General features: G+C 36.0%; 1 protein-coding gene across 7 annotated transcripts in view; it reads right to left on the bottom strand.

Moving 5' to 3' along the window:
* TUSC3 (tumor suppressor candidate 3) overlaps window positions 1-20,235 on the bottom strand; it is a 197,907-nt gene that overhangs the window by 147,518 nt on the left and 30,154 nt on the right. The window lies entirely within an intron of this gene.

Genomic DNA, 20,235 nt, shown 5'->3' with positions numbered 1-20,235 from the left:
TCTGCATATCTGAGGCTATTGATATTTCTCCCAGCAATCTTGACTTCAGCTTATGCTTCATCCAGTCCAGCATTACACATAATGTGCTCTGCATATAAGTTAAATAAGCAGGATGACAATATACAACCTTGATGTACTCCTTTCCCTATTTGGAACCAGTCTGTTGTTCCATGTCTAGTTCTATGTCTTCTTGACCTGCTTATAGGTATCTCAGGAGGCAGGTGAGCTGCTCTGGTATTCCCATTTTATTGAGAATTTTCCAGTTCATTGTGACCCAGTCAGAGTCTGGCAGAGTCAATGAAGCAGAAGTAGATGTTTTTATGGAATTCTCTTGCTTTTTTTTGATATTCCAACATATGTTGGCAATTTGATCTCTGGTTCCTTTTCTAAATCCAACTTGAGTATCTAGAAATTCTCAGTTCACTTACTGTTGAAGACTGGCATGGAGAATTTTGAGCATTACTTTGCTAGCATGTGAGATGAGTGCAATTGTGCAGTAGTTTGAACATTCTTTTTTTTATTAATCATTTTATCACAACTATTTAAATGTTTTTATTCCTTTTTTTTTTGTAGCTGAAAACTACATTATTTAATTATTTTTAACAGTTGAGTAACATTACATTGTATATATGTTAACACATCATCTTTATCAATTCCTCTGTTGATAGATATTTAGATGGCCTTGGCTATTTTTTTTTTAATTTTATTTTTAAACTTTACAATATTGTATTGATTTTGCCAAATATCGAAATGGATCCACCACAGGTATACATGTGTTGTTTGAACATTTTTTGGCATCGCCTTTGAGACTGGAATGAAAACTGAGCTTTTCCAGTCCTGTGGCCACTGCTGACTTTTCCAAATTTGCTGCCATATTGAGTGCAGCACTTTCACAGCATCATCTTTTAGGATTTGAAATAGCTCAACTGGAATTTTTTCACTTCCACTAGCTTTGCTGGTAGTGATATTTCCTAAGCCCCGCTTGACTTCACACTCCAGGATGTCTGGCTCTAGGTAAGTGATCACACCATCATGATTACCTGGGCCATGAAGATCTTTTTTCTATAGTTTTGCATATTTTTGCCACCTCTTCTTAATATCTTCTGCTTCTGTTAGGTCCATATCATTTCTCTCCTTTATTGTGCCTTCTTTGCATGAAATGTTGCCTTGTTATTTCTAATTTTCCTGAAGCGATCTCTAGTCTTTCCCATTCTACTTTTCCCTACATATTTTGCACTGATCACTTAGGATCACTTAAGTTATGACCAACCTAGACAGCATATTAAAAAGCAGAGACATTACTTTGTCAACAAAGGTCCATCTAGTCAAGGCTATGGGTTTTCCAGTGGTCATGTACGGATGTGAGAGATGGACTATATAGAAAGCTGAGCGCCGAAGAATTGATGCTTTTGAACTGTGGTGTTGGAGAAGACTCTTGAGTCCCTTGGACTGCAAGGAGATCCAACCAGTCCATCCTAAAGGAGATCAGTCCTGGGTGTTCATTGGTAGGACTGATGTTGAAGCTGAAACTCCAATACTTTGGCCGCCTGATGAGAGGAGCTGACTCACTCTTCACATTCAGATGGATATATCTTTCCTTTTGTCCTCTGCCTTTTGCTTCTCTTCTTCTCTTAGCTATTTGTAAGGCCTTCTCAGACAACCATTTTGCATTTCTTCTTTTTACATTTCTTCTTCTTGGTGATGGTTTTGATCACTGCCTCCTGTACAATGTTATGAACCTCTGTCCATAGTTCTTCAGGCACTTGATCTATCAGATCTAATCCCTTGAATCTACTTTTCACTTCCACTGTATAATCGTAAGGGATTTATGTCATACCTGAATGGTCTAGTGGGTTTTCCTACTTTCTTCAATTTAAGTGAATTTTGCCATAAGGAGTTCATGATCTGAGCTACTGTCAGCTCCTGGTCTTGTCTTTGCTGACTGTATAGAGCTTCCCCATCTTTGGCAGCAAAGAATAAAATCAATCTGATTTTGGTACTGACCAGCTGGTGATTTCCATGGGTAGAGTCCTCTCTTGTGTTGCTGGAAGACAGTGTTTTCTATGATCAGAGCATTCTGTTGGCAAAACTCTGTTAGCCTTTGCCCTCCTTCATTTTGTACTCCAAGGCCAAACTTGCCTGTTACTCCAAGTGTCTCTTGACTTCCTACTTTTCCATTCCAGTCCCCTATGACGAAAAGGACATCTTTTTTGGTGTTAGTTCTAGAAAGTCTTGTAGGTGTTCATAGAACTGTTCAACTTCAGCTTCTTTAGCATTAGTGGGTGGGACACAGACTTTTATTACTGTGATATTGAATCATTTGCTTTGGAAGCAAACAGAAATCATTCTGTCGTTTTTGAGACTGCACCCAGGTACTGCATTTCAGACTCTTCTGTTGACTATGAGGGCTACTCCATTTCTTCTAAGGGATTCTTGCCCACAGTAGTAGATGTAATGGTCATCTGAATTGAATTCGTCCATTCTGATTCACAGTTCACTGATTCCTAAACTGTCAATTTAGATCACAATTCCTAAAATTAACATCAACATTTTGACCACTTCAAATTTATCTTGATTCATGGACCTAACATTCCAAGTTCCTATGCAATACTGTTCTTTATAGCACTGGACTTTATTTTCATCATCAGTCACATCCACAACTGGGTATTGTTTTCATGTTGGCTCAGCCTCTTCATTCTTTCTGGGGCCATTTCTCCACTCTTCTCCAGTAGCATATTGGGCATCTACTAATCTGTGGAATTCATCTTTCAGTGTCATATCTCTTTGTTTTTTCATACTGTTCATGAGATTATCAAGGCAATAATACTAACGTGGTTTGCCATTTCCTTATCCACTGGATGACATTTTGTCAGAACTCTCCGTCATGACATGTCCATATTGAGTGGTCCTACATGGCATGGCTCATAGTGTGATTGAGTTAGACAAGGCTGTGATCCATGTGATCAGTTTGGTTAGTTTTCTGTGATTGTGGTTTTCATTCTGTCTGCCCTCTGATGGATAAGAGGCTTGTAGAAGCTTCCTGAATGTAGGGACTGGCCCAGAAAAACAACTAATTAAAGTTACATAGGCAACCTCCCCATAAAAAGAATTTAGAATGATAGTGAAGATAATTCAGGATCTTGGGGAAAAAGTGGAGGTAAAGATTGAGAAGATGCAAGAATTGTTTATCAAGGACCTGAAGAACTAAAGAACGGAGATGAACAATTTACTAGAAGGAATCAATAGCACAGTAATTGAGGCAGAACAGATAAGTGTCCTAGAAGACAGAATGGTGGAAATTAATGCTGCAAGACAGAATATAGAAAAAGAATGAAAAGAAATGAAGATATCCTAACAGACCTCTAGGACAACATTAAATGCACCAATATTTGCATCATAGGGATCCCAGAAGGAGAAAACAGAGAGAAGGGACTTGAGAACATATCTGAAGAGGTAATAGCTGAAAACTTCCCCAACGTGGGAAAGGAAATAGTCAAACATATCCAAGAAGCCCAGAAAAGTGCCAGGCAGGATAAACCCAAGGAGGAACACACCAAGATACAATGTAATTGAACTGACAAAAATCAAACACAAAGATAAAGTATTAAAAGCAACAAGAGAAAAAAGACAAATAACATATAAGGGACAACCCATAAGGTTATCAGCCAATTTCTCAACAGAAACTCTACAAGCCAGAAGGGAAGGACATCATATATTCCAAGTGATGAAAGGGAAGAACCTACGAACAAGAATACTCTACCTAGAAAGACTCTCATTCAGATTTGATGGAGAAATCAAAAGCTTTCCAGGCAAGCAAAAGTAAAGAGAATTCAGCACCATTAAACCAACTTTACAGCAAATGCTAAAGGAACTTCTCTAGACACAAAACACCTGAGAAAGAAAAGATCTATAAAAAAATAAACCCAAAACAATTAACAAAGTGGTGATAGAATCATACATATCAATAATTACCTTAATTGTAAATGGATTAAAGGTATCAAGCAAAAGACACAGACTGGCTGGCTTGATACAAAAACAAGACTGTTATATGTTGTCTACAAGAGACCCACTTCATACCTATGGACACTTCAGACTGAAAGTAAGGGGATGGGAGAAGGTATTTCACACAAATGGAAATCAGAAGAAAGCTGGAGTAGCAATACTCATATCAGACAAAACAGACTTAAAACAAAGACTGTTACAAGAGACAAAGAAGGACACTACTGATCAAGAGTTCAGTCAAAGAAGATGATATAACAATTATAAATATATACGCACCCAAAATAGGAGCACCTCAACATGTAAGGTAAAAACTAACAAACAGAAAGGCAGAAATTGACAGTAATGCAATAACAGTGGGGGATTTTAATACCCTACTTTCATCAATGGACAGATCATCCAGACAGAAAAATCAATGAGGAAAACGCAGGCCTTAAATGACACTTTAGATGAGATGGATTTAACTGATATTTATAGAGCACTCGATCCAAAAGCAACAGACTACACCTTTTTCTCAAGTGCACACTGAACATTCTCCGGGATTGATCACATGCTGGGCCACAAGGCAAGCATTGATAAGTTTAAGAAAACCAAAATCATATGAAGCATCTTTTCTGATCAGACTGTCAGAAACAAGAAGATTAGAAATAAACTACAAGAAAAAACTCTAAGAGACACAAACATGTGGCAGCTAAACAATATGCTAATAAATAACCACTGGATCACTGAAGAAATCAAAGAAGAAATTAAAAATTACCTAGAGACAAATGAAAACAAAAAAGGTCCAAGTTATGGGATGCAGTAAAAGCAGTTCTAAGAGTGAAGTCTGTAGCAACACAATCTAACCTCAATAAACAAGAAAAATCTCAAATAAACAATCTAACTTTACACCTAAAACAACTAGAGAAAGAACAAACAAAACCTAAAGTTAGTAGAAAGAAGGAAATCATAAAGATCAGAGTAGAAATAAATGAAATAGAGACAAAGAAAACAATAGCAAAGATCAATGAAACTAATAGTCAACTCTGTGAAAAGATAAACAAGATTGATAAACCTTATTCATCAAATAGAAAAGGAGAGGACTCAAATCAGTAAAATTAGAAGTGAAAAAGAAGTTACAACTGACTCAACAGAAATACCAAGAATCCTAACAGACTACTATGAACAACTGTATGCCCATAAAATGGACAACCTGGAAGAAATGTAAAATTTCTTAGAAAGGTACAGTATGTCTAGACTGAACCAGGAACAGAAACTATGAACAGATTGATTACAAGTACTGAAATTGAAACCGTAATTTAAAAACTCCCAACAAACCAAAGTCCAGGACCTAACACTTCACTGGCAAATTTTATCAATCATATAGTGACGAGTTAACACCTATCCTTCTGAAACTGTTCCAAAAAACTGCAAAGGAAGGAAAACCTCCAAACTCATTTTATGATGCTATCATCACCCTGATACCAAAACCAGACAAAGATACCACAAAAAAGAATATTAGAGGCCAATATCACTAATGAACATAGATGCAAAAATACTCAACTAAATACTACCAATCCATGTCCAACAATACATTAAAAAGGTCATACACACCATGATTAAGTGGGATTTACCCCAGGGATGCAAGGATATTTCAATATCCACCAATCAATCAATGTGATACACTCTATTAACAAATTGAAGAATAAAAACCATATTATCATCTCAGTAGATTGAGAAAAGGCTTTTGACAAAATGCAGCAACCTATTTATGATAAAAAGTCTCCAGAAAGTGGGCCTAAGAGGGTACATGCTGCTGCTGCTGCTGCTAAGTTGCTTCAGTCGTGTCTGACTCTGTGCGACCCCATTGATGGCAACCCACCAGGCTCCTCTGTCAACTGGAATTCTCTAGGCAAGAATACTGGAGTGAGTTGCCATTTCCGTCTCCAATACATGCATGCATGCTAAGTTGCTTCAGTCGTGCCCAACTCCATAGACAGCAGCCCAGCTCCCCTGTCCCTGGGATTTTCCAGGCAAGAATACTGGAGTGGGTTGCCATTTCCTTCTCCAAGAGGGTACATACCTCAATATAATAAAGGTCATATATGACAAACCTACAGCTGGCATCATACTCAATGCTGAAAAGCTGGAAGCATTTCCTCTAAGATCAGAAACAAGTCAAGGATATCCACTCTCACCACTTTTACTCAACATAGTTTTGGAAGTCCTAGCTACAGCAATCAGAGAACAAAAGGAAGTACAGGGAATCCAAACCGGAAAAGAAGGAAGTTAAACTGTCACTGTTTCCAGATGACATGATACTACACATTGAGGATTCTAGATGCACCAGAAAACTACTAGAGCTCATCAATGAATATGGAAAAGTTGCAGGTTACAAAATTAATACACAGAAGTCTATGCATTTGTATACACTAACAATGAATTACCAGAAAGAGAAATTCAAGAAAAAATTCCACTTAACGTTGCCTCAAAAAGAAGAAACTACTTAGGTATAAACCTACCTAAGGAGACAAAAGACCTATACTTCAAAAACTGTAAGATGTTGATGAAAGAAATCAAAGGAGACATAAACAGATGGATGTACCATGTTTATCCAAGCATATACCATGTTTATGGAAGAATCAATATTGTTAGAATGACTATACTACCCAAAGCAATATACAGATTCAGCACAATCCCTATCAAATTACCAATGGCAATTTTCACAGAACTAGAATGAAAAATTCTCAAAATTTGTATGGAGGCACAAAAGACCCCAAATAGCCAAAGCAATCTTGAGAAAGAAAAACGGAGTTGGAGGAATCAGGTTCCCTGACTTCAGAGTATACTACAAAGCTACAGTCATCAAAACAGTATGGTACCATCACACACAAAAATACAGAAATATAGGTCAGTGGAGCAGGATAAAAAACCCAGAAATAAGCCCATGCACCTATAGTCAATTAACCTATGACAAAGGAGGCAAGAGTACACAATGTTGGAAAGACAGTGTCTTCAACAAATGGTGCTGGAAAAACTGGACAGCCACATGTAAAAGATGAAATTAGATCATTTCTTAACTCCACACACAAAAATAAGCTCAAAATGGATAAAGGCCTAAACGTTAAACTGGATACTATAAAACTCTTAGGAAAATATATGCAGAACACTCTCTGACATAAATCACAATAACATCATTCTTATTCATTTCCCATAATAATGTAAATAAAACCAAAAATAAACAAATGGGACCTACTTAAACTCAAAAGCTTTTGCACAGCAAAGGAAACAATAAACAAAACAAAAAGCTCACAGATTGGGAGAAAATATTTTCAAATGATGTCCTGATAAAGGACTAGTCTCCAAAATTTACAAACAGCCTATGACACTTAACAGTATCAAAACAAACAACCCACTCAAAAAAATGGGCAGACCTGAATAGACATTTCTCTAAAGAGAACATACAGATGGCCGACAGGCACCTTAAAAGATCTTCAACATCGCTAGTTATTTGAGAAATGCAAGTCCAGCAAAACTACAATGAGATATCACCTCACACTGGTCAGAATGGCTATCATCAAAAAAATCCACAAACAACAAATGCTGGACAGGCTCAGGGGAGAAGGGAACCCTCCTGCACTGTTGGTGGGAATGCAAATTGGTACACCCACTATGGAGAACAGGATGGAGGTTCCTTAAAAAACTAAAAATAGAGCTACCGTATCAGCCTGCAATCCCCTTCCTGGGCATACATCCAGAGAAAAACATGGCCCGAAAAGATACATGCACCCCAATGTTCACTGCCGCACTGTTTATAACAGCCGAGACATGGAAACAACCTAAATGCCTATCAACAGAGGAATGGATGAAGAAGATGTGGGGTGTGTGTGTGTGTAATGTCATACTACTACAATGTAATGTGTTATAGTACACAATGTTATATTACTCAGCCATTAAGAGGAATGAAATAAGGCCAATAAGGCCATTTGCAACAACATGGATGGACCTACTGAGTGTCATATTGAGAGAAGTTAAGTCAGACAGAGAAGGAGAAGTATCACATGACATCCCTTATATGTGGAATCTAAAAAAACTAATGATACAAATGAACTTACAAAACACAAAGAGACTCGCAGACTTAGATAACCACACATGGTTGCCAGAGGGGAAGGGATAAGTTAAGGACACTGGGAAGGTCATGTACACACTGCTATATTTAAAATGGATAACCACCAAAAACCTATTGTATAGCATACAGAACTCTGCTCAGTGTTATGCACCAGCCTGGATGGGAGGAGGGTTTGGGGGAGAATCGATACACATACATGTATGACTGAGTCCCTTCACCATTCACCGGAAACTATCACAACACTGTTATTCAGCTACACTCCAGTACAAAACGTTTTTGGTGTTAAAAGAAATAAAAATTAAATTAAAAAAAATTATCACAGCTACCTACTAACTGAAATCTGAAATCTGTATTACTGACAGAGACTTCAAAATTGGGGGCATTAAAACCTCAAAAGAAACTTCCTACCTGAGACTTCATGTAGGTAACATTGAATATTAGAGACAATATTCTAACCTAACACTGTGCCCCCATTTCTGGATAAGCGATACCTCTACTACTGTTTCATTTACCCCTATATTATAGGGATAATAACAGAACAATATCATACTGAAATATGTTATTTATTAAAAGTACAAAAATAATGTAGGGTAACAAACCAAACAAAAAATTATTAATGAATTCAGTACAAATTAGACCCAGTCAAGGAGGTGGGGAACTACTTAAGGATAAAATCCAAGGGTCATAAAATGAAAATAAAGATCTCAGGAAAAGAGAAGCTATGGATAAAATCAAGAGGTGAATCAAGATCAAGAACTTGAGAAATAAAGAAGCTACAGTAAAAGACTAAATGTTGACTATAGTGTTTATTAAATACAAATATATTTAAGTATAAAATTGAGAATAATTACTCCAGCAACAGATAGTCTGATCATATCTGTTTGCTTAAGAGGAGCCAAACTATATTCACTGTCCCGGCATAATCACTAGTGTGACCTCCTTTTTCTCTCACAAATATCCTTGTCTGGATAAAGTTATATGGTTGCTCAAGATTTATAACACTTACATTATGTTCCAAAATTAGAAAAAGTAATTTATCAAGCATTTGGAGACAGGGGAGGGAATGTAACAGTACAAAATTTTTTACATTTTCTACAGTATATAGTTAAATTAGACTTTAAGTAAAACACAGTATTATTTAAAGCAGTAGGTAATCTGCGCATTTGAAGGAAAGAAGAATACTTATGTCTGCAACTTACTTTAAAAAAGGTGAACAGTGATGACAGGATAGACACATAATAAAGCAAGCACAGTATAATTCTGATTGTATTCAAAGATTGGGTGGTGGTGTTTCTGAGTATTCACTGTAAAATTCTCTCAACTTCTATGTACAGTTTGAAACACTCAAAATAAAATATTGTAAAAAAATGAAATTCACCTAATATTAATGACAGTTGTTTCTAGGTGATTTAATTTAGTGATTTTTTTTTTTTTTTTCCCGCTCTCATCTGTGAACATTTCTATTTGGCCTTTTGTGATAGGGTATTATTTTACAAATGTCATTTTATAACCATAATGCTAGTTTCTTAAATAGCTGCCTGTTACCAGCTGCATCACTTTGCCAACAAAAGTCCATATAGTCAAAGCTATGATTTTTCCAGTAGTCTGTACAGATGTACAGTTGGACCATAAAGAAGGCTGAGGACCCAAGAATTGATTTTTTTCGAATTGTGGAGCTGAAGAAGGTTCTTGAGAGTCCCTTGAAGTGCAAGGAAATCAAACCAGTCAATGCTAAAGGAAATCAACTCTGAATATTCACTGGAAGGAATACTTTGGCCACTTAATGAGAAGAGAGGACTCATTGGAAAACACCCTGAGATGCTGGGAAAGACTGAGGGCAAAAGGAGTAGGGGGCAGCAGAGGATGAGATGGTAAATAGCATCACCAACTCAATGGACATGAATTTTTGAGCAAACTCCAGTAAGTAATGGAAGACAGAGGAGCCTGGCATACTACTGTTCATGGGGTTGCAAAGAGTTGGACACAACTTAGCAAATGAACAGCAACAATCAGTTATTTATCAGTTTCTACCATTAAATTATTAAAATAAAGCCTAGTATTGTGTCTCATTCATTATGTCCCCAGTGACCAGCCTGGTACTTGACCCCTAGATGAATACTCATATAGCCAAGTAACTAATGGAACTTACAGGAAATGCAGAAATAGAATAAAATAGCTCTCTCATAAGTAACACAGTCCTGGGTCAAGACACCCTTCTCCATCCCCTTGTGGCAGGAGAATTACTCTTTCAAAAACATTTGTTATTATGATAAGAGACAGCAGCCCAAGATGAAAGTTGATCATTAAAACTTGGAAGGAGTGTGTACATAAGGTCCCATATGTTTAGTGGTAATATTCATTTGGTAAAAATATTATGAAAACAAAACATTTTTTCCATTTCACATATGCATGTTATATTTGGAGATAAGATGTGTGTCCATAAAAAGGGTATTAGTTAGATCATAAAACAGTATGAAATGAAACACTATCACAGTCATTAACAAGATGAGACACTTACCTAAAAGGACAGTCACAACTTACCTTTAAGTAAATCTAAAACGATTACTTATCACAACACTATGTACAGAACCATTTCATATTTTAAAAATAAACATGTGTGCCTACTTACTCATTAACTTATTTTATACACTGTGAAGTAAAGTGAGGTGTTAGTCACTCAGTTGTGTCCGACTCTTTGCAACCCCACGGTCTGTAGCCCACCTGGCTCCTCTGTCCATGGGATTCTTCAGGCAAGAATACTGGAGCGGGTTGCCACTCCCTTCTCCAGGGAATTTTTCCCCACCCAGGGATCAAACCCAGGTCTCCTACATTGCAGGTAGATTCTTTACTGCTGACACACTGCACATGCTAAATATCTTAAAGGATATATAGCAAATTGATAGTGTTTTATTTCTGGAGGAGAAGATTATAGGGGTATATGTATTCTACTTTATAAATTTCTGTGTTATTTGAAATACTAACCTGTTCCTATATAATACTTTGCTGTTCCTATATAACCTTCCTATCTGTGGACTGACTCTGCTCTCTTTGAAGCTTTGTTCATTTCACTTCAATTTAATCTTTACTTTCTAGGCAGGTAACTGAGAAAGTGAAGACATTTCAATATATTCCAACTTGAACAGTTACCACTACATTCATTTTTATTGATAAACAATTCAGATCATTTCAGTAAAAATGACCAGGAGTAAGTATCAAAAGTTCTTCAATAACCAAGATTTTATGTATCTCTTTACTAAGAAACTGAAGAAAGCAATCCCAGATATTTCAGATCTAATTTAGTGAACCATTAGAAAGAAGAGATACAAGAAACCAATATAAACCCAACAAATAAAACCATTTTCCTGAGTTTAGTAATATACACTTTTAAGCTTTTCTGGTGATAAACATGCCAGAAATTGACAAATTTAGGGCTATTAAGTTACTGCAGAGGAACACAGTCTTACCCATGTTAATTGAGCTTTCATTCTGCTACCATAAACATCAATTGATATTTAAAGGCTTCCTTTTACAGTCTAAGTACACGGTTGGCCAAAAGGTTCATTTGGGTTTCTCCATAAACCCAAACAAACCTTCTGTTCAATGTAATGGAAAAGCAGAAAGCAGACAAATGTTTGAGTTAGTCACAAAGTATCAACTATACAATTATGTACAGGAGTAACCCATACATACCTGAAGCAAATAAAAGAAGTTAGTACCCTTTCAACTAACCCATCTCTGTGCCACTTCTTTTTTATTTCAATGTTTTCAACCTTACAGGTGTGTCTGAACACTTTTATTCCATCTTATTCTCCTCTCTCCCATTTAGGTAAAAGTATTATTTCTTTTAAATCTATCTTTATATCTATAGAGACAAACACTAAAACAGGTACATAAAATCATCAGCAATATAAAATATAGTTTCATATTTTTTTAATTGGCATAATGTTCTCTTCTAATTTCATACTGAAACTTTTAAGCCATTTTGTTTTAGAAATTTATGCATGTTGACATATAGAGGTATAATCCATTTATTTCCATTGCTATAGAGTGTTTATAAGAATTATAAGCATTTTTAAAATTGTTATGAACAATGAGCACTGTTCATGGTTTTGAGACTCTCTCCATAAGACTTCTTAAACTGGATCTTCACTGCTTCCATAATTAGAATTAAGACAGATCATGAACTTGGAAAGGGATAAAAATATATCTTCATTTTCACAAATCTCTAACTAAAATTTAACATTTCAATTATAAATGGAAATAACAAACACCAGAGAATAAACAGTATCTGTGACTCTGTGACCAATAAAAATCAGGGGTCTTCTCTTCCATTCTATTTGTCACACATGGCTCTATATACTTTAATACTCCTCAATACTTAGAAACTCACAACAGTTATCAGACCTGTCATTAGATTCTTGTTATGACTTCAAAAAGAAACAAACATTCTTGCATCACATTTATATTTTGATAACAGTATTTTAATGAGATTATCATCCTTTGTACTTCTACATACATTATTCATTTAAAAATTATTCTGCAAAAAAGTGCATAGGCTTTGCCAGACTGTTAAATCTTCCCACAGCACATAAAAAAGTTGGTATTGCCAAAGGGTATATATCCAGACTAATTATGCTAATTTAGATTCTCATCAACAATGTATGAGTTCCTATTTTCCTACATCTTTATCAACAATAAAAGTGGCAGAGTTTTTAAAAAAATTTTCAGTCCAATGAACAGTATCTCAATCTTCTTGTAATTTCCATATCCCTGATGATCAATGATATCACAGGCATTTTACTATGTTTACTAACCATTCAGATTCCTCTATGAACTGCCTGTTCAGATCACTTACCTATTTTTCAATTGAGTTGTCATTTCTTATCAAATTGTAGTAGTTCCTTACTAGTAATTAACTAGCAATGTATTAGTCATTAATATTAATCATCTGCATGAGTGACAACTATCTTCTATCATCTAGGACTTGGCATAAAATTCTATTTATGATGCCTTCTGTCATATCCTTCTGTTCCTTAATGTGGTCAAAATCAATCTTTTCCTTTATAATCTGCACTTCTTGGTAACTTATTTAAAAAGACCTTCTCTCTCCTTTGACATCATAAAATATTCTCCTAAGCTGATAACATTAAATCTTTATTTTTGTTATTTTTATTTATGGTATGAGGTAATACTCTTATTTTTCTAGAGATCACTTTCACTGTCTTTTTTCTTTGTATAAAACAATAAAGAAATAGCTAACAGAGATTGAATGCATGCTACATACTAGGCCCTATAGTTAACAAATAGTCTGTGTGCGTGTGTGTGTATGTATGTATATGTATGTGTGTGTGTGTGTGTGTGCACGTGTGCATGCTCACATACTGTTGCAAAGATGAGGCAATTTGCTTAAGACACAGAGATGGTTACTTGTGCTGACTGACCACAAACTCTATGCTGCGTGTCACAGACACTGCATCACCTCATTCCACCATTAGAAACTGCCTCTAATAAGCTCAACAATACTTTTAACAAGTGAGTGTAAAAGTGTGAAGCTGTAAAAAATGCAATCATATGAAAAATTGTAGGAAAATTAAAACCTATTAAATCTTTTTCATCATAGCTGTATCGAAGTTTATTTAATGGAGATTTTTTGCCAGAGAAATCAGATTTTATTATATACTCTATACAGACTCCACAGAAAGTAAGTACTTATGTGTAAACAGCAGGCAATAAAAAACTTATTTACTAGTAAATGAAGTTCTAAATAATCCAATACTGATACTGCATTTCAGTTAATTCTGGAAACTAAAAAACCACAATAAAAATAACAACAGCATCTGAATAAATTCTTACAGTATCTGCAAACAAAGCAAACATATACAGAAACATTGGTATGAAAAAAGCCACGGAATGCGGTAAATGCATAACAGTTCCTACTAGGTTATAGGTAGTCACAGAGTGTTTTGAATAAAACAAATTTTTCAGAGAGAAAAAGTGGCCCAAAGCATGAAAGTGTCCAATTCTTTGCAACCCCATGGTCACATTGGTTCGCATGTCCATGGAATTCTCCAGGCCAGACAGAATACTGGAGTGGGTAGCCTTTCCCTTCTCCAGGGTATCTTCCCAACCCAAGAATCAAACCAGGGTCTCCTGCATTGCAGGCAGATTCTTTACCACCTGAGCTATATGGCCCAAAGCATACATCTATGCAATAAACTGTAAGAACTCCCAACATTATGCTCATACATGTATTAAAATCAAATGTTTCAGTTAGTGTAATGTGTATCACAACTGAGAACAACATAAATGAGTCCTAAAATAAATTCATACTTATGATTTGGAAGCAGAAATATGAATATGTTTTTATCTTCAAATCTAGAAAAATCATTCCCAAGGTCTCAAAAGCTTATTCCAAAGTTCAGGCAATCTCTTCATCAGAAGCTTCTACTCCATGAGAACCACTGAGAACCATCACCACTATCTTTAAAATACCACCTCCCTACTTCCTTCAGAAAAATCTCCTCAGATTTACGTTGAAGCTAACATTAAAGCAATGCCCTCCCACTGCTGCAGGTTTTATATAGGTTTTATAGTGGATATATATAGTGTGTGTGTAGTAGATATAGTGCCACAGGTTTTATAAAGTGAGATGGCTGGATAGCATCACCAATGCACTGAACATGAACTTGGGCAAACTTTGAGAAATGGTAAGGGACAGGGAGGCCCAGAGTGCTGCAGTCCATGGGGTCAAAGAGTTGATCACGACTGGGTGATTGAACAACAATAAATTTAAAGAGAAAGTACTGAATTTAATCAAATTGTTATAGAAGCAACCCAAATTCTAGATCTGATGAATTGTACGGCCTGTGGCTTATTAAAAAAAAAAAAAAATCACAGAATGGGATCCCTGCCTTGCTCTACATGTTGGGTTACCAGGTTTCACCACTAGGTGGGAGTATCACCACTATGGTCTTTGTCTCAGTGGGCTTGCCTCTCTTCCCATAAGGCTTCAACCTACACACCTTAGCACTTAGATCTTCCATCCCTACTACGAGAGTACACTGCTCAAAGAATAGTTTGGGGAAATGTTTGTATGCTGTTTTTAGGGGGCAATGCATTTTATATCCTTACAAATATAAAGTAGATAGACTCTATATGATTAATGAAAAATACAGATACAACTTATTAAAATACCCATTCTCTGAAATAGATTAAAACCTCTTTCTCATATTTCATTTTATGAACCCACTATAGACCTGCTAGCCATGGATACCATGAGAACAAATCCACTGACAATATTTTACGAAGTTAACTTGTAATTCAGAATTCTGCAGTTGTTAGGGACTTGGAGGAAGTACTTCTTTTGATTTCAGTGACCCTGTGGTTTCCCTGCTGAAATGAGGAAAAAGATATTTCCACTAACACATAAGGTATTTAACACAGTGTCTGCACATATAAACTCTCAATATGGATAATTATTAAGAAATTCAGATTAGTCATTTGTTATCATGAAACAATTTCATATTGATATTCCATTTATCCTATCTACCAGAAGTACAATTCCTTTATTAGCAAAATCAACAATGCTAACAAACTCAAAAAAGAAAAAAATTCTGGAATCTATATACCAAGTAGCTGAAACTATTAAAAAGAGTTGAAGAAAGTGATTTCAGTTCTTAAACAGCAAAACAACACACCATACCTTGTATCTTTGGGCACCTGATGTGAAGAGCTAACTCATTTGAAAAGACCCTGATGCTGGGAAAGATTGAGGGCAGGAGGAGAAGGGGACAACAGAGGATGAGATGGTTGGATGGCATCACCAACTCAATGGACATGGGTTTGGGTAGACTCCGGCAGTGGGTGATGGACAGGGAAGCCTGGTGTGCTGTGGGGTTCATGGGGTCGCAAAGAGTTGGACATGACTGAGTAACTGAACTACTGTATCTCATGGCTGCTGAGTCATTTTAAGTATTCACGTATGTTTTTATACCTCTCACCTAATTGCCCCTCCAACTTGTGCAACCCATTAGGACAAAATAAACAAAATAAAATTAGATCTTCTATGTATCTAACAAACTTAGGAAGAAGAAAAATGAAAACAAGTTAAAGGAAACAAAGTTATATACAAAATAAACTACAGAAATCGTTAGCTATCTCTAATTCTCCTTCTCCAAATTAACATTGGACTCCATGGTGGCTCAGACAGTAAAGCATCTACCTACAATGCAGGAGACCTGGATTCATTCTTTTTATGTTTTCTAAGGTTACCTAAATTATAATCAAACTTGTAGCTTATCCTTAAATGCAAGGATTTTCCTAATTCAATCATTCAATCAGTTCAGTCGCTCAGTTGCGTCAGACTCTTTGCGACCCCATGAATCACAGCACGCCAGGCTTCCCTGAGTCCACCCATCGAGTCAGTGATGCCATCCAACCATCTCATCCTCTGTCGTCCCCTTCTCCTCCTGCCCTCAATCTTCCCCAGCATCAGTGTCTTTTCAAGTGAGTCAACTCTTCGCATCAGGTGGCGAAAGTATTGGAGTTTCATCTTCTACATGAGTCCTTCCAATGAACACCTAGGACTGATTTTTAGGATGGACTGGTTGGATCTCCTTGCAGTTCAAGGGACTCGCAAGAGTCTTCTCCAACACCACAGTTCAAAAGCATCAATTCTTCAGCACTCAGCTTTCTTTATACTCCAACTTTCACATCCATACATGACCACTGGAAAAACCAGAGCCTGGACTAGACGGACCTTTGTTAGCAAAGTAATGTCTCTGCTTTTGAATATGCTGTCTAGGTTGGTCATAAACCTCCTTCCAAGGAGTAAGTGTCTTTTAATTTCATGGCTGCAATCACCATCTGCAGTGATTTTGGAGCCCAGAAAAATAAAGTCTGACACTGTTTCCACTGTTTCCCCATCTATTTGCCATGAAGTGATGGGACTGGATGCCATAATCTTCGTTTTCTGAATGTTGAGCTTTAAGCCAACTTTTTCACTCTCCTCTTTCACTTTCATCAAGAGGCTCTTTAGTTCTTCTTCACTTTCTGCCATAAGGGTGGTGTCATCTGCATAACTGAGATTATTGATATTTCTCCCGACAATCTTGATTCCAGCTTGTGCTTCCTCCAGCCCAGCATTTCTCATGATGTACATACTCTGCATAGAAGGACTCTGTGGGAGAGGGAGAGGGTGGAGAGATTTGGGAGAATGGCACTGAAACATGTATAATATCATGTATGAAACGAGTCGCCAGTCCAGGTTCAATGCACGATACTGGATGTTTGGGGCTGGTGCACTGGGACGACCCAGAGGGAGGGTAAGGGGAGGGAGGAGGGTTCAGGATGGGGAACACAGGTATACCTGTGGCGGATTCATTTCAATATTTGGAAAAACTAATACAATATTGTAAAGTTTAAAAATAAAATAAAATTTAAAAAAAATATTAAATAATAAAAAAAAAAAGAAGTTACATAAGCAGGGTGACAATGTACAGCCTTGACGTACTCTTTTTCCTATTTGGAACCAGTCTGTTGTTCCATATCCAGTTCTAACTGTTGCTTCCTGACCTGCATACAGGTTTCTCAAGAAGCTAGTCAGGTGGTCTGGTATTCCCATCTCTTTCAGAATTTTCCGCAATTTATTGTGATCCACACAGTCAAAGGCTTTGGCACAGTCAATAAAGCAGAAATAGGTGTTTTTCTGGAACTCTCTTGCTTTTTCCATGATCCAGCGGATGGTGGCAATTTGATCTTTGGTTCCTCTGCCTTTTCTAAAACCAGCTTGAATATCTGGAGGTTCACAGTTTACGTATTGCTGAAGCCTGGCTTGGAGAATTTTAAGCATTACTTTACTTTTTCTTAAATACTATTATGAGTGCAATATCATCTTTTATTTTCATTGCAAATGTCAGTATTCCCCTCCCACACCGCCAGTTAAATGTTCTTCCATGGGCTAACTGTAGTTTTCTAATAGCAAACATACTGAGACAACTAGTTGGAATTTTATACTTCAAATGCTTACAAAAGAATTTTTAAAATAAAACACTTTTGCAAAATATACATATCCTATATAGAAATGTGAAATCCTGTCCTACGACACAAAATCATACATCTTTAAGAGGAAAGTCATACTAAAAAATAGGAAAATACTACTACTTCATATAACAAGAAAATATGTCCTAAATCATACAGCATAGATTAAATATCAGGTCAACAGTAAAACTCTGAATTATATTTCTATGCTGACTAAAAGAAGATTATTTAATTCTAAATTAAATGACTTTATAAACCCTGCTGCAAACTTATTTTAAAATATAGAAATAAAAGAAGATGGAATAATTCACTGCAGTACTTTTACTTATGGTCCAATGTGCAATGGAAAACATGATAGTTTTGATTAACTATAAAATATAGCCTAATTTTTAACAAAATATCCTACCTTTAGGTTGTAATAAACTTAAAGGTCATCTAACTCAAATCAAAATTTCAGTAAAAAGGGATATTATCATGAACCTAAGTACATAAAAGCAAGAAAAGACAAAAGAAAAACTTTCAGTAAAAATCTGGGTGGAGTGTTGGGGGGAGGGGATGAGGTCCGAGATTATAACAACAGGAATTATATGAAATTCCAACCTATATTGTACTCTCCAAATCCCCTTTACAATCACAGTTATTCAACCAGAAACTCCTGAAGTTTGTAAATAGCTAGATTCTCATAGCAATTATATATCTTAAACCTAGTAAAACCAACCTTACGTGAAAAGCACTTCCTAACTACCAATTATGGGCCACAGTGTTTCACGCACACACTTCTATGTGTGTGTACATAATGCATATATAAATGCTGATCAATAAGCATTACTAAAAGTATACACTATTACCAAAAATCAATGCTCAGTAGCAACAAAAGGCCCCCCCATATTATCAAAGTAGAACATGAATTACTTTAAAAATCTAGGTCATACATATTTCTGACAAATGATAAAGTATGAAAGAAATAGTTGGAGAGCAGTAAGTTAGGATTTACATATATGCTTTCAGTGTGTGTCCTTAATTCCAATGACAGATATCTGGTCATCATTTCCCAAAAACAGATTCATGAAGGTTTTTGTAACTAGTATCAGTCTAATTTAAATGTATATTTAGTTTATTATATATATTCCTATGTGCTAGGCTTTTGAAATGAATTTTTTACATGACAGGTTGTCAAAATTTTATAAAGCTTGATCATTTAAAGAAATAATTAGCTAAGAATTCTATTTAACTCAAAATTCATTGTGCTAAGAGAATAATTTGAAGACAAAAAAGAAGAAAAGAAACACATAAATTTACTCAATAAATTACGAAACATACTGACAAACTGAAGCTAGTAATTAACGTTTCACGAATCCAGCACCTAACTGGCCCAAGAACAGTACAAAGTTTACCTAAAAAAAAAAAAAAAAAAGAATTATCCAGATTATACTCAGAAAAACCAAATGATATTGGTTCAGATCATTTAGGTTCCAAGGGCCACTGAGCCCTCGATATCAATACAGACAACTGCTTAAAGCCAGTATTAGAGAGAAAATCTTAAAAACAGACAGAAAAAAAGACACATTAGATACAGAGGCACAAAGATAAGGATGACAGCAGATTTCTGTTTGGAAACAATCTCTACAGTACTGATACAATATATATAATCATCCAAGACGTTTCTTGTATAGAAAGAAAAAAAGAAAGTGAAGTTGCTCAGTTGTGGTCCAACTCTTTGCAACCCTATGGACTGTAGTCTGCCAGGCTCCTCTGTCCATGGGACTTTCCATGCAAGAGTACTAGAGTGGGTTGCCATTTTCTTCTTCAGGGGATCTTCCCAACCCAGGGACAGAACTCAGGTCTCCTGCGTTGCAGGCAGACTCTTTACCATCTGAGTCACCAGGAATCCCTTCTTATAAAGAGATCTTATAATAAATCCCAAAGTCTCTGTGCCCATCTCAAATAAGAAAATTCTATGTTGTATTAAATAAAATGAAGCTCATTATTAACAACAAAATGTCTTCAGTTTTGTTTCCCTTCATCTCTCAAACTTATTTTAACATATTAGTCAATAAACACACATCAACTTTGATTCTGAAGTAATTACC

This window comes from Bos mutus, chromosome 27, assembly GCF_027580195.1.
Source record: "Bos mutus isolate GX-2022 chromosome 27, NWIPB_WYAK_1.1, whole genome shotgun sequence".
In the NCBI taxonomy this organism is placed as follows: Eukaryota; Metazoa; Chordata; class Mammalia; order Artiodactyla; family Bovidae; genus Bos; species Bos mutus.
Note: the sequence above shows the minus strand (reverse complement) of the source record. Positions and strands in the feature narration are given on the sequence as shown.